The sequence below is a fragment of the Nicotiana tabacum genome, chromosome 13 (genome assembly GCF_000715075.1).
Source record: "Nicotiana tabacum cultivar K326 chromosome 13, ASM71507v2, whole genome shotgun sequence".
NCBI lineage: Eukaryota > Viridiplantae > Streptophyta > Magnoliopsida > Solanales > Solanaceae > Nicotiana > Nicotiana tabacum.
Window position 1 is genome coordinate 123,601,896 of NC_134092.1, and position 16,232 is coordinate 123,618,127.

A 16,232-nucleotide genomic window follows, 5' to 3' on the forward strand; every position below is an offset into this window, starting at 1 on the left:
TGAGCTAGTTTGACTCGGCACAGAGTTTAAGAAAAAGAAGAAGACTTTTAAAACTTGTGATCTTAAAAGCTTAAGGGGTAAAAGCTTTATGGGGTCATGTCATTTGTGTGGTTATAAAAACTTCTCATTAAGAGTAAAATGGATAAAATGAAGAGTTTAAAGTTGAATTATTTCCAAATTTAGAAATGCGTAATTTATTTTGGAATACACTAAAAAGGAAAGTACCTCATCTAATTTGAAACGAAGGGAGTATGAGTTTTTGCTTGATACTACATGCAAGATGCTCATATCCAAGCTGCATGTTAAAACTCAGGAAATATGAAAGAATTAAATATAAGAAACATGCAGATTCTTAAGATGTAGAGGTACGTTGCCTTAAAACACCTTCTTTCACCTTTCAATCAGGTTGTGATCTACATAATCTTGTTCCAAATTGAACTCATATGAAGCATGACTTATTTCATTGAAGTCTTATTATGATCTTTATTCTGCATGTAGTACATAACTTAATCAAACATAGTTTTCTAGCATAAAATTCTTCAAACTTACTGGAAAGTTAGCTTTTCAAATTGCAGATTCTCAAACTTCGATGGTATGTCCTCTTGGAAGTGGGAGAATGAAAGCCTTGACATAATGATATTCTGTCACACTTGTGTTCTTTTTGCTTAGTTTTCATCTCCTTCCTATCTGGATCATATGGCCAATCTTGTCCAGCAAGGAGAACATCCTTGCATAAGCGAGCTCGATGGAGAGCACATTGGTTTCCATGACCCAAGTTTCCAGTAACCCGAAACTCCCTTGGAGAGCTCCTCTTTGTATTTTGCCAACTTCTTCTGCCATTGACATTGATTTTCTCCAACTGCTTTTGTTGTAGACTTCATAATTTTCCAGCCATTGTTCCTGAAGAAAAATAAAAATAGTTTTTGTTTAAGTATTCACATTGTCAAGTTTTGGGTAAGATGAGAATGAAAGTAAAACGACATTAATCAATTGACTTATGCTGTTTTTTTATCAGCCTCGGACAAAATAGCTTCACATGTAAATTAATAACATTGTACAAAGTTTCTTCCAATAACACACTATTAGACAATTTTGTAAAGCAAATTCATATGTTCCATACTTCAATCTATATATAATGAAACTCCTTTTGGGGAATAATTTTTCATGTATACCTTTCCAATTTAAGCTGTGAGTGTCTGTCCTGCACCTATGTTGAAGTTAAGATTCTCACATCAATGCTGCCAATAAAGATAATATCTATATCTCAAGATTTTGATATGACCCCCGCAGCGTCCCATTTGGCACAAATTCAAAGAGTATACATATTCGGCACCAATTCAAAGAGTATACATATTCGGCTAACACTTAAGTCATCTTGACAACACTCAAAGCAATGTTCAGCAGTACTAACTAAATAGCAGTATAGGACTGGGTGCTATGCCTCATAATAGATTTGACATATCAAAGTTTTTTGTAGCCTCTCAAAGCTTATCCAAAACAAACGTTCGACAAAGAGGTACCCCAAGCAGTCCCAACTTTCTTGTTTATACCCTGTCAAGAATTAAAGATTAAAATACACGTTGAACTTTAGACAAAAATAGAGTTTCTTCCAATAAAACACTATTAGACAAATTTCTGAAGTAAATTCATATGTTCCATACTTCCACCTATATATATATATATATAAACTCATTTCGGGAAATAAATTTGCATGTATACCTGTCTGACTTGAACTATACGTGTCCAACTTGTCCTACACATATCCGATTTGTCTTTGACATTGGGTAATAAATGACAACTTCTCCATATGAATCCAACAACAGCACTAATGTGGAGAAATGTTAAAATTCTCACATCCAATGAGGAGGGAGGACACATGTTATCGTCACTATAATGTCTGTTGATAAAAATAAAATACAGATATAATTTTTTTAGTCAAGACGTGCAAAGTTATAAAAATATAAGGATAAAAATTCAGAAATGAGTTTAAAAGAATATCTTGATGAAGATGTATATCACAAATTATACAAATTCATGAGAAGTAACAATGAGATATAGATTTGTACATGCTATTTATTACATAATAAAACCATTAATACGACAGTTAAAGAACTTCTTACCAGGAACAATTGAATTCTTTTTTATATCCAAAGGAAACTTGAGTTGTTGTTGTCCTAGGAGGTAGTCCTTCAGGAAATGACAATATAAAATGGTATGTATTAGTAATGAACTTAAATTTAAAGAAGTGTAAGTACGTAATTTTTGACCCGCATATTAGAATTATCTTTAATAGTCTTAGTATTTTTAGAATATTTATTTGAGTTTATTACAATAGGATTTCACGCTATTATTAATTTTAATTCTTGTTTTAAAGCATAAAAATTGAAAACTACAAACATAGTTTCATCCTTATAATATTTCTCATTTTTATACATATATTTATTTAATGTCCTTAGTTTTTTTTTTGGAAGTGATATTATTTTAATTTCACTATGATTTTAACCTACTTCTATTTTTTATTTTTAGTATGATATTTGAAAAATATCAAAAACAGTTTTATTTTAGTATTTAGTTTTATTTTAATAGTTTACTTTACTTACATATGACTAATTAATATTTTGGTAGTATTTTAATAGTTTAAGCTCATTATTTTATCTTGCTTTGGGACAAAAGAGGCCCAAAATCGGCCAGCCCAGTTTCATTAGCCCACTAGACCTGCTGACCCGCCCAACACCCCTTTCAATCCTACCCCTTCATTTCTTTTAATCTAATTGCCCATGTAAATCCTCCCCCCCCCCCCAAACACAGAAATCGGCCACACCCCCTCCTCTCCAAGAACCTAATCTCCAAGAAAAGCAGCACAACACTGGCATTCCCCAACGCCAAATCCATTCAAACAAAAGGAAAAAAGAAAAAGAAAGTTATTACTCCAATAAGAAGCAGCGACATGTGTTGAGGTTTTATTTTAAGATGTAATATTCTTAAAATGAGGGTGAATGGGAAATGGAGGGAAAATAAAATTTTGAGTAAAATTTTAAGTTTCCCCTCTTAACAATGAGACATTGTCCCATATTGGAAGTGGAAGACATTTTTGGTGGGTATATATATAATTGCTCTTCTTGTAGCTCTTAAAGAGTTAAGAAGAAAGCAAGCCTCGCGCCGTCGTCGTCATCGCTCGCTCGGCTCGGCTTCGGCTTCGGCTACGGCTTCGGCTTCGGCTTCGGCTTCGGCTTCACAAACATGTAATGCTTGCTCCACCATGAAGGGTGGACGTTTGGTCTTGCACTCCTTCTTGGCTGCTATATATATGAGCAGCAAATGTTGAAGAAAAACTCAACTCAACATACAATTCGCTCAACAAATTGGCTATACATTGCACTCCTTCCTCTCAGAACTTCCATACGTTTTTCTGAGTATATACTCCTTCGTTCTGCATTGTTTTTTAACTTCAAACAAAGCAACTGTAAGTGTGATTTGCTACCGAACTTTGTGTTCGCCGAAACACTGGGGTTTGAAGTACCGCTACACCAGTGTGTTATTCGTTCTATCCTGGGAGGAAATAATCCATTACCTTGGGTACTAGGAGGGGATTAAATTCCTTAAGGAAACACTGTGAATTCAGTGGGCTCGAATTTATTATTATTGTTTTATTACGTTAACTTATATTTTGCAGAATTAATATTTACAAATACAGCAATATTGACCGGGAATAACAATCTTAAGGAATTTAATATTTATTTCTGTACTTGTGTTATTCTTATTATTCTGCAAACTAAAACCTTTGTGGTTTGTGTACTCCCGTTTTGGAGAGTTAAGCCTTCGTGGCGTTTTGTTGGATATTAAAATCTACGTGATTTTTACTCCAGTTTGAAAACGTGTATTAAACGTTTGTTTGTGTCATTCTTTTATGAAAAAGATGATGACTGAAAACGAAAACCAAGCTGTTCTGATGGCGACTGCCAACGCAACGACAAGCCGAACACCGGCGTTGGCACCGGCAGAAAAACCCGAAAAATTTTCCGGGATTGATTTCAAACGCTGGCAGCAGAAGATGTTCTTCTACTTAACTACGTTATGTCTACAGAAGTTCATCAAGGAAGATGTTCCTGATCTGCCGGATAAAACTCCAGATAATGAACGCTTTCTCGTGATTGAAGCGTGGAAGCATTCTGATTTTTTATGCAAGAATTATATTCTTAGCGGACTGGATGATAATCTGTATAATGTATACAGTAGCATGGAGACATCCAAAGAATTGTGGAATGCGCTTGAAAAGAAATATAAGACTGAAGATGCCGGGATGAAGAAATTCGTTGCCGCAAAATTTCTGGACTACAAAATGATAGATAGCAAGTCTGTTATTACTCAAGTCCAGGAATTGCAAGTGATTATTCATGATCTACTTGCTGAATGTCTTGTAATCAACGAAGCATTCCAAGTAGCAGCAATGATTGAGAAGTTGCCTCCGTTGTGGAAGGACTTCAAAAATTATTTGAAACACAAACGAAAGGAAATGTCCCTTGAAGATCTCATTGTTCGGTTGAGAATCGAAGAGGACAATAAAGCTGCTGAAAGGAGAGGCCGTGGAAATTCAACAATAATGGGAGCAAATATTGTTGAAGCTAACAAAAAGAGGAAGAAGGCTTCTGGTCCGAAATACAACCCAAGCAAGAAGCGGTTCAGTGGAAACTGCTACAACTGTGGGAAAACCGGACACAAATCTACGGAGTGTCGTGCTCCGAAGAAAGACAAGAAAAGGGGTCAAGCAAACATGGTAGTAAACCATGATGATGTTGATAACTTGTGTGCCATGCTCTCTGAATGTAACTTGGTGGGAAATCCTAAACTGTGGTGGTTTGATTCAGGAGCCACTCGCCATGTTTGTGCAGTTAGAGAGGCTTTTGCTACCTATGCTCTTGCTGAACCCGGAGAGACAGTTTATATGGGAAATGCTTCAACAGCAAAAGTTGAAGGATATGGGAAGGTATTTCTAAAAATGACTTCTGGCAAGGTCATGACTTTGAACAATGTCCTTCATGTTCCCGCAATGAGAAAGAATTTAGTCTCTACTGGACTTCTTGTTAAGCACGGTTTTAAGTGCGTTTTTGTATCCAACAAGGTTGTAATTAGTAAGAATGGAATATTTGTGGGAAAAGGTTACCTCACCGAGGGCCTTTTCAACCTAAATGTAATGGTTGTTGAAAATAATAATAATATTTCAGCTTCTTCTTACTTACTTGAGTCAAATGATTTATGGCATGTACGTTTGGGTCATGTCAATTATAAAACCTTGCGGAAAATAATTAACTTGGAAGTACTGCCCAAGTTTGAATGCGAAAAATCAAAATGTCAAACATGTGTGGAATCTAAGTATGTTAAACATCCTTATAAGTCAGTTGAAAGGAATTCAAATCCTTTAGACTTAATTCACACAGATATTTGTGACATGAAGTCAATACCATCTCGCGGTGGAAAGAAGTATTTCATAACTTTTATTGACGATGGTACTCGATATTGCTATGTTTACTTACTGAATAGTAAAGATGAAGCAATAGACGCATTCAGGCAATACAAAAATGAAGTTGAAACGCAACTTAACAAGAAAGTAAAAATGATAAGAAGTGATAGGGGTGGTGAATATGAATCTCCTTTTGAAGAAATATGTTTAGAATATGGAATTATTCATCAAACAACAGCCCCTTACACGCCCCAATCTAATGGGATTGCGGAAAGAAAGAATCGCACATTAAAGGAGATGATGAATGCGTTGTTGATAAGTTTTGGTTTGCCACAGAACTTGTGGGGGAAGCCATTCTTACGGCTAATCGAATATTAAATCGAGTGCCCCATAGCAAAACACAATCCATTCCTTATGAACAATGGAAAGGAAGGAAGCCCAACTTGAATTATTTTAAAGTGTGGGGGTGTTTGACAAAAGTGCAAGTTCCTAAACCCAAAAGGGTAAAGATAGGACCGAAAACCGTTGATTGTGTTTTCATAGGATATGCGACAAATAGTAAAGCATATCGATTTCTGGTTCATAAATCAGAAAATCCCGACATTCATAATAATACGGTTATAGAATCAGATAATGCTGAGTTTTTTGAAAATATATATCCGTATAAAAAGGAATATGAGTCGTTTGGTGAAGGATCTAAACGACCTCGGGAAGAAACAAAAGAAAGTACATGTAATCAGGAGAATCCAAGACGTAGTAAACGTCAAAGAACGTCTACTTCATTTGGACCAGATTTTGTGACTTTCTTATTGGAGAATGAGCCTCAAACATTTAAAGAAGCTATGACTTCTTCGGAATCATTGTTTTGGAAAGAGGCAGTCAATAGTGAAATAGAATCCATATTGAACAACCATACATGGGAATTGGTTGATCTTCCTCCTGGAAATAAACCTTTGGGTTCTAAATGGATTTTTAAGAGAAAAATCAAAGATGATGGCACTATTGATAAATTCAAGGCAAGGCTCGTAGTCAAAGGGTATAGACAACGAGAAGGTCTAGACTACTTTGATACATACTCTCCAGTTACAAGAATTACGTCCATACGGATGTTAGTAGCATTAGCTGCAGTGTATGGTCTTGAAATTCATCAAATGGATGTTAAGACGGCCTTCTTAAATGGAGAGTTGGAGGAAGAAATTTACATGGAACAACCTGAAGGGTTTGTGGTTCCAGGTAAAGAAAAGAAGGTATGTAGACTTGTTAAGTCTCTTTACGGACTAAAACAAGCACCCAAACAATGGCATGCGAAATTTGACCAAACAATGTTGTCAAATGGTTTTAAGATAAATGAATGTGATAAATGCGTGTACATTAAAAATGTTCCAAATCACATAGTCATTGTTTGCCTATATGTGGATGATATGTTGATAATGAGTAATGACATTGCCAACATAAATGCTACTAAGCGTATGCTCAATAGCAAGTTTGATATGAAAGACTTGGGAGTTGCTGATTTAATTCTGGGAATTAAGATCAATAAGACTCCTCAAGGTCTGGCATTGTCACAATCTCATTATATTAAGACAGTACTTGAAAAATTCAAGCACTTGGGCTTTAAAGTTGCAAAGACTCCAATTGACGTGAATCTTGCATTAGCAAAGAACAAAGGCCAAAGCATATCACAATTGGATTATGCTCGTGTATTGGGATGCTTAATGTATATCATGAATTGTACACGACCAAACATAGCTTGTGCTATAAGTAAACTGAGTCGATATACGAGCAATCCAGGCCAATCTCATTGGATGGCAATGAAACGAGTTTTGGGATATTTAGAACATACCCAGAACTTTGAATTGCACTACAGTAATTTCCCTGCGGTGATTGAGGGATACTGTGATGCAAATTGGATCACCGGTTCAACTGATTCTAAGTCCACGAGTGGATATGTATTCACTATTGATGGAGGAGCGGTATCTTGGAAGTCATCCAAACAAACATGTATTGCCCGCTCTACAATGGAGGCTGAATTCATAGCCTTAGATAAAGCCGGTGAAGAAGCTGAATGGCTCCGGAATTTCTTGGAAGACATTCCATTTTGGCCCAAACCGTTGGCACCAATATGCATACATTGTGATAGTCAAGCGGCAATTGGAAGGGCTGGGAGCGTCATGTATAACGGTAAATCTCGTCATATACGACGAAGACATAAAACCGTTAGGCAATTACTCTCTAGAGGAATTATCACAATTGACTATGTAAAGTCAAGTGATAATGTGTCGGATCCACTTACAAAAGGCCTAACTAGAGAGGTAGTTGAGAAATCATCAAGGGGAATGGGGCTATGGCCGAGAACAAGTCATTGTGGCGGTAACTCTACCTAGAAGACTGGAGATCCCAAGATCTAGGTTCAAAGAGATCAAACAAAGTCATTAATGACGGTTCAACATTGTCAAATAAAATTTTAGTCCATTCTCGTGATGAGACAATGTTCAGTACCAAGGATAAAGCATTAAGGCTTTTTAATGATTTCTAAATTTGATACGGGGTATATCAAATAGTGTATCTACAGGATGACACGTTTAGGAATCACCTATTTAAGTGTGAAGTGTGAGCCGCTTCAAGGAGAACTTTGTAAGGCCAGTTTTCTACGCACTTATGAAACCAGGCGGTGTTCATGGTTGAAACGAACACAACAATGAGAACCAAAGACGGTTAAGGGTTGATTGTGTGACTTATGGTTGTCTAGGTATACACCAAAGATCGACGGTTCAAAGATATCAAATCTACCGATTGACCGAGTATATCCGACATAAGTTTACTACGGAAAGTTCAAAGGGAAACCTACTTATCCAGATGCAATTAATCCTTGCTTGTAAATCACACAGTTTTTCATGCATACTTCCGTGATATAGCCATTCCCCATTCATGTGGGGGATTGTTGAGGTTTTATTTTAAGATGTAATATTCTTAAAATGAGGGTGAATGGGAAATGGAGGGAAAATAAAATTTTGAGTAAAATTTTAAGTTTCCCCCTCTTAACAATGAGACATTGTCCCATATTGGAAGTGGAAGACATTTTTGGTGGGTATATATATAATTGCTCTTCTTGTAGCTCTTAAAGAGTTAAGAAGAAAGCAAGCCTCGCGCCGTCGTCGTCGTCGCTCGCTCGGCTCGACTTCGGCTACGGCTACGGCTTCGGCTTCGGCTTCGGATTCGGATTCGGATTCGGATTCGGATTTGGATTTGGATTTGGATTTGGTCAAATGATCGATTGATTGATTAATTTTTTGGACCAAATTTATTTGTTAATAGTAAATATTAACGTAAGATTATCCGTATTTATAAACGGATATTTTCCAATCCGTGTATTGATAATTTGGCAGCCGGATAATGGTCTTCCCACCATGAAGTGCTTGCTCCACAAACATGAAGTGCTTGCTCCACAAACATGTAATGCTTGCTCCACCATGAAGGGTGGACGTTTGGTCTTGCACTCCTTCTTGGCTGCTATATATATGAGCAGCAAATGTTGAAGAAAAACTCAACTCAACATACAATTCGCTCAACAAATTGGCTATACATTGCACTCCTTCCTCTCAGAACTTCCATACGTTTTTCTGAGTATATACTCCTTCGTTCTGCATTGTTTTTTAACTTCAAACAAAGCAACTGTAAGTGTGATTTGCTACCGAACTTTGTGTTCGCCGAAACACTGGGGTTTGAAGTACCGCTACACCAGTGTGTTATTCGTTCTATCCTGGAAGGAAATAATCCATTACCTTGGGTACTAGGAGGGGATTAAATTCCTTAAGGAAACACTGTGAATTCAGTGGGCTCGAATTTATTATTATTATTTTATTACGTTAACTTATATTTTGCAGAATTAATATTTACAAATACAGCAATATTGACCGGGAATAACAACATGATGCACACATACTTTAGGAAGACAAGGCGAGAGAGAAGATTGATAAGTCAGTTTCTGTCCGAGTTCGTGTTTGAGGTTCCTGTCGATTTAGCTGCTCTTTCAAGTTTAAGTGTCGAGTTCGGTTCCCGGGCCCTCTCTGTACGTTTATACGCTAATTTAATCGGAAGAAATTGAGGTTCAACATCTCTCCCTTCTCTTTATTTTACTTGTTAATAGTGGCGATAAATGCAAAATTGTTTCTATGATTGTTTGTTCTCCTATGAGTTTCTTATGAATTTGGTGTTAGTTGTAGAGTTTATAGCGTGTTTGTTAATGTTGAGTTACTGAAGTAATTTCTTTTGTTTAGTTATTAATGTTTGGAATTTAATTGTGATTTAGATTGTTAAGCAAAGATTAGGCCAAGAAATAAAAAACGTTGTTTCTGATGAATCGATTTCGAAAATTGAGTTACGGGAGTGGATTAAAAGAAGCAAACAATGGTCTGGGCTTAGTTCAATGAAAGAGAAATTAGGATTACATGTTTATTGCTTTATTCATTTTGTTTTGACCGTTACAAACATGTTTAGGCCGTTAATGCTCGAGTAGGCAAACTTTAGTTTTTTTTTCTTTTCTTTTATTCGAGGTGAATGGTCGTTCCCTTTCGTTTATATTCTGGGGAATGCCCGTTAATGCGACTTGCACGAATGGTCCACGGGGAGCCAATTGTAACAGGAGTGGCCCGCACGATGACACGTTGGGGCCTAAAGTTGAGCTGTCCAAACTCTATGAAAGGGTGGTAGGCAGTAGAACAAAAGGAAAGAAAAAATAAGAACGGTAGATGTAGGATTAGCAGCCAGGGAATGAAAAGCCAATATTGTTGCGAACCTTTTAGTGTTATTTTTCTTTACTGAGTTAGCACATGGTTAACTTGGTTATTTACTGCTAAGATGAATCATGAAGATGCTTACTTTATGGACTTTTATAATTAGAAGGTGAAATTAAGTGTGAGGTGCAGCATGCATAGAGTATGTAAATACCAAGTAGCACTTCTTTTCTTTCTAGCATCAACTGCCATATCCCCTAGACAAAAACTATATATGATTCAGCTTTGACTGCCAAGATTATGGATTTATTTTTCCTGTACTGATAGCCAATGACCAAAAGGGAATGATATTGTATGGAAGAATGGAAATCATTAAAAAAAAAACTAACTGATTGGAGTAATTGCTATAATATAACATACGTGACGTTTTGAACTTCTTACCGACATATTAATGTGAAGTGAAATCCATGTTCATAAAGTTTGAAAATTGAATGACAATGTAAGGGTTCAAACTTTTCTTCAAATTCTTCCCACAAAGTTATTTTTGATTTTGCAGAACTGCCCTGGAAAAAAGATGAAACATAATCTAGTTGAGTTAAAATCCATATGATTCATCCAAAATGTAATATAAAGATATGTGCTTAAACAACTTGAAAACAGAATTAAGTTAAGAATTAATCATTTTTTTTAGGAAGATAACAAACAAAAGGTACTTAAAAAGAGATGAGATTGTCACGACCCAAAATTCAACTAGCCGGGATGAACCTAACCTCACCCGCTAGGTAAGCCAAATAACAACAATCCGATTCAATTAATATTTAACTGACTTTAATACACTCCCCAACGACTGATAGTACAAATCATGAGCTTCTAAGATTAAAATTTACAAAAATGGTGTGAAATAAAAATACATCATCTGTCTGAAGTATACGTGAACAGATTAAAAATTCTAAAGCTACCATGAACAAGAGGCAGCAATGACTAGAACGCAGGTACATCTTCAGATCCAGCTCTCGCCGTACGCAGCTACATCAGCACCTGGATATGCACACAAAGTGCAAAGTATAATATGAGTACAACCGATCCCATGTACTCAATAAGTAACAAGGCTAACCTTTGGGCTGAAAGTAGTGACGAGCTCAACAGGTACAGTCCAGTATAAAAATAACAGTACAGAAATGTAGACATGCTTTCAAGTTCAACAGTTAAACTCAGTACAACTAAATAGATCAATTCTGAATGATATAAGAAATATGACATCTCTATATCTACATGCTGTATGCGATGCACCTCAGTGGAAACCTCGTGTACTCACTATCTCAAAATACTCAATCACGCAGTACTGTATATGGTCAATCCAGCCCAGGGAAGATCCATCCCATATATATATATATATATATATATATATATATATATATATATATATATATATATATATATACATACACACACGCACACACACACACACACACACACACACACATACATCAACTAACAGTCAGTCACTCAATACTGTATAAGGTCAATCCAGCCCAGGGGAAGATCCATCCCCAAATATAAATGATTCGGACAAGATCCATGTCCAGGAAAGATCCATCCCTCAATATAAATGATTCGGGCAAGATCTATGCCCAGGGGAAGATCCATCCCCAAATATAAATGATTCGGACAAGATCTATGTCAAGGGAAGATCTATCTCTCAATATAAATAATTCGGGCAAGATCCATGTCCAGGGGAAGATCCATCCCCAAATATAAATGATCCGGACAAGATCCATCCCTCAATATAAAAATCAACCGCGCTCACTGTGGGAGGTGCAGACTCCGGAGGGGCTCCTTCAGCCCAAGCGCTATAATAGCCAGATCCAGACATAAATAAATAAGATATGTTGCGGCGTGCAGCCCGATCCCATAAATATCACTCAAAATCTCCAGTCTCTCGGGCTCTTATTGACATAAAAATCAACCCGACATGATGATATAATGTATCAATGAATGACAACAGAGACTGAGATATGATATGAAAATGATAGATGTGACTAAGTACAAAATTACAATTCAATCAAGTAATTCAATATCAATAAGACCTCCGTGGATCGCAAAATATCGACACATAGCCTAAACGTGATATTTAACATGAGTCTCAGCTCAATTTTCTCTAACACGTGGAGGATATGTGGATAATGACATGATTATTTGATTATGCAACTCCGCAGAATCAATTAAGTCATAATTTCTATGGTGCACGCCCACACGCCCGTCACTTAGCATGTGCGTCACCTCCATACAATTCACATAATACGCAATTCGGGGATTTATACCCTCAGAAGCAAGTTTAGAAGTGTTACTTACCTTAAATCGTGTAATTCTTTATTCTAATATGCCTTTGCCTCGCGAATCGGCCTCTGAACACCTCGAATCTAGTCACAATTAATTCGATGCAGTCAACACAATTTATAGGAATTAATTCCATATGAAAAATACTAATTTTCCAAAAAAATTTGAAATTACACTCAAAAATTGCTAGCGGGCCCCACATCTCTGAACCTGACAAAAGTTACAAAATATGAATGCCCATTCAACCACGAGTCCAACCATATCAAATTTTCCAAATTCCGACATCAACTCGACCTTCAAATCCTCAAATCTTATTTTCAAATCCATAGGCCCAAATTCTTGAATTACACCTCAAAAACATGTAATCTAGTCGGAATATTCGATGATAATTCAATATTATTGACTAACAATGATCACAAGTGACTTACCTCAAGATTTTCCATGAAATTTCTCTGAAAAATCGCCCCAAGTCGTGTTCTTTTGCCCAAAAATGTTGAAAAGAGCTAAAAAACAAAACTGCTTAATAAAAACACATTTTCCGTCAATAAAAGTCTATTTCCCGTCACTAAAGGTCCGCACTAGAACCTGCTTGCACCAACAATTTAATATTTTACTAAAAAGGCTCTAACTCCGTCATACGAACTCGGAATTCGACGATTCTTGTTCCTATGAGTCACAAATAATAATATGAACATGGTCGTTCAATCGAAACTCAATTCGGAGCTCATTTGCTCAATGGGATACCAATTTCGCTCGTTAAACAATTAACTCATGTTTCGTGCTAAAAACTCAATCGCGACTTGATATAATTAGACCAAAGATTTCAGATCATTCCTATAATTCATTAACAAACTCCCAGAAGTCTCGAAATCGAATTTCGATCTCTAGAACTAAAAATAGACCTTTGGATCATTACATGCTTATGCTCAAAACACCAAACTCTTCCAAAACTCATCCAAGCCCCATGAGACCCCAACCAAGTATACTAACAAGTCCCATAACATGAAACGAACTTAGTCGATGACTCAAATTACATTAAACAACACTAAAACATGAATCGCACCCCAATTCAAGCTTGGGGCTATTGGAACCATCAAAACTCCATTCTAGAGTCGTTTGTACAAAAGTCAAACTTCGGTCAACTCTTTTCATTTAAGCTTCTAAACAAGGATTGTTCTTTCAATTTAATCCCGAATCATCCGAAAACCAAAGCCGACAATTCACACAAGTCATAATACATATTACGAAACTTCTCAAAACTTCAAATTGTTGAATAGAATGTAAATGCTCGAAACGACAAGTCGGGTCGTTACATTCTTCCCCACTTAAACATACGTTAATCCTCGAATTTGCCAAGAGTTGTTCCTAAACCTTCAAATCACTATTCCACCTTACCATGCATATACCTGGGATGATCCCACGTCACCCTATTCCATATAGGCCTTACAACACAACATAATTGAAAATCATTACTTTAACCGTAGCCCATAAACCTTGGAACCCAATTTCTAACATCCGAAAGTCTTTTCAAGACCCGAATCTCACATCTATACACTTTATAAGTCTGAACAAGCTGTATTAAGCCTTAACCATAACCCGAGATATAATCACATAACATACTACACAACTCGCATACTCGCAACATCATTTCCGATCACAGTAACTACTCAAAACCAACCAAGTACTAGTATTAAACCCCACATTCCACATAACCTCATTCCAAAATTTTCGTACACTGCCGATAATGAAAGAAACATACAGGAACTCACAACCACTTACCAGATCAACATGTCATGGAGATTTCCCTCGTTCAACAAGTACCATAGCCAATTATTTAAGCTGAATTCTAAATTATTCTTCCAAAATAGCTGTAATCAAACCTGATAGTATCCATTCTAGGTCCAATGACCTTATATCACCAAACACAACTATTCTAGCTATTCCGGTGTAATTCTGCCCTTTTTTTTTAAAAAAAAGGCACATAATATTATTTAAAACCAACTCATCAAATTCCGTGAAAAGAACATATGTGTGTGCATGTGCACAATTTTCTCAAATTGCCGTGATCAGGCAATATCATAGCATGTAGAGGAAGGAAATAATTAATCAGATAAATGATCAAGGAAACACGATTTCCACACTCTGCACGGACAACTCACGTGCTAATAATAGAACCCGCACGGACAACTCACGTGCCAATAACATAATCTGCCATGTATAGTCCTAGGCCTCCAGTCCAAACATATTACATGGGAGTATTTAAACAGGTATATGATGAGAGAGATAAGATTCTCATGTTCATGGACTGGTATAAATGACATGCTAAAGTGTAGGCATGTCCAAAGTGTGCTATCGTAGCTCAAATCGGAAATCTTTCATCACTAAGGCATTTATCAAGTTCGTTTAGTGATTTTAACCCCTATGTAGCCTCAAACATGGCTCAAATAACTCACGCAATGTTACAAATATGGGAAACATCATACCTTAAAGCTTAAAAGTCTATTCTAGACTTATTATAACCTAAACGCAATCCGAGCATGGATAAATAGCCCTCTAAAAAGTCCTCAATGACTTAATCATAACACATACTATTATCTAGTTAACTTGGCCACATCTTCACAGTCTGCGGCCCTGAAACAATTTGCTTCTGAGAACTCTCAGTCCCCCAAATTCATATAACACATGAACCACCATGACTAATCACAACTCCAACACTCGAATGATTATCACATCCTTCATGCACGATCATCCCATTAGGAATACTTCCAAAATTCTTCTGTGCCACATAACAATAATTTTAATATCAGCAGCCTATCAACAAGGTGAGTACCGCAATACTAATGAACATCCGTAAGTCAAAACACAATGCGACTTTTGAAATGCGCACTCTTCTCAGGGATTGCCGAGCAATTATAACATTCATCTAAATATCTGAAACTGACCATTCTGTCCAAAATTTGTGACCTTCCATTCAAGACTGAACTACCATCTTGTAGATGTAAATCTTAATCCCGTACAACACACCACATCTATCATACCATCATGTGAAAAATACGAGAATCCCATTATCAACTCTGAGTCACCAGCAAATTACATACCCGGTTGGTTAGAAACCTTCCATTTGCTTCCTTCCAGGGGGAAATCACAATACACAACATGTTCTCTATACTAGTTGAAAATATCCGGTTCAAACCATGGTAGAAACTATCAAGAACACTTTGGAATCCATTTGCACATAACCAAACTATCAGAACTGAATTTCTCTAACTCGACCAAGCCACGCAGGTCATCAAACCCAAGAATATTGCCACCAAAATATCTGTAGAGCCTCACCACATCATAATTACCCCCATAAATACCACAACCGAGACAACTACTCTGAAAAGACCTTATGTGAACTTAAAATTATTCTTTTACCTTTCTTATACTGGAATGTAGAATCCATAGTCATACAGAATTACCGCAAGTCCCGGCACCATCAAATGCAAATATTAGATTTTCTCCACACACAAGTCCGAAAAAATTCTCAATTGCTATATGTAAATCTCAAACCCATCAGAACTTTCTCGAGAGTCACCCACTTTGCTCAAATCTAAATTGCACCGCCCAAACGGGCCGAAAGACACATGCCCCATTAGCACAATAACACCCAAAGAAGTAACCCTGCCTTAACATCACCAATCAAATTCATACTCCGTACGCAC

At 36.7% G+C, this 16,232-nt stretch overlaps 1 long non-coding RNA gene across 1 annotated transcript; it reads right to left on the reverse strand.

The window, feature by feature from the left end:
• Positions 1 to 360: 360 nt before the first annotated feature.
• Positions 361 to 1,574, reverse strand: LOC142168420 (uncharacterized). The gene is made up of 2 exons (XR_012698294.1): positions 1,173 to 1,574; positions 361 to 900 (listed from the first exon to the last, which is right to left on the reverse strand). It is a non-coding gene; the product is annotated as an uncharacterized LOC142168420 (long non-coding RNA).
• Between the last annotated feature and the right edge of the window lie 14,658 nt (positions 1,575 to 16,232).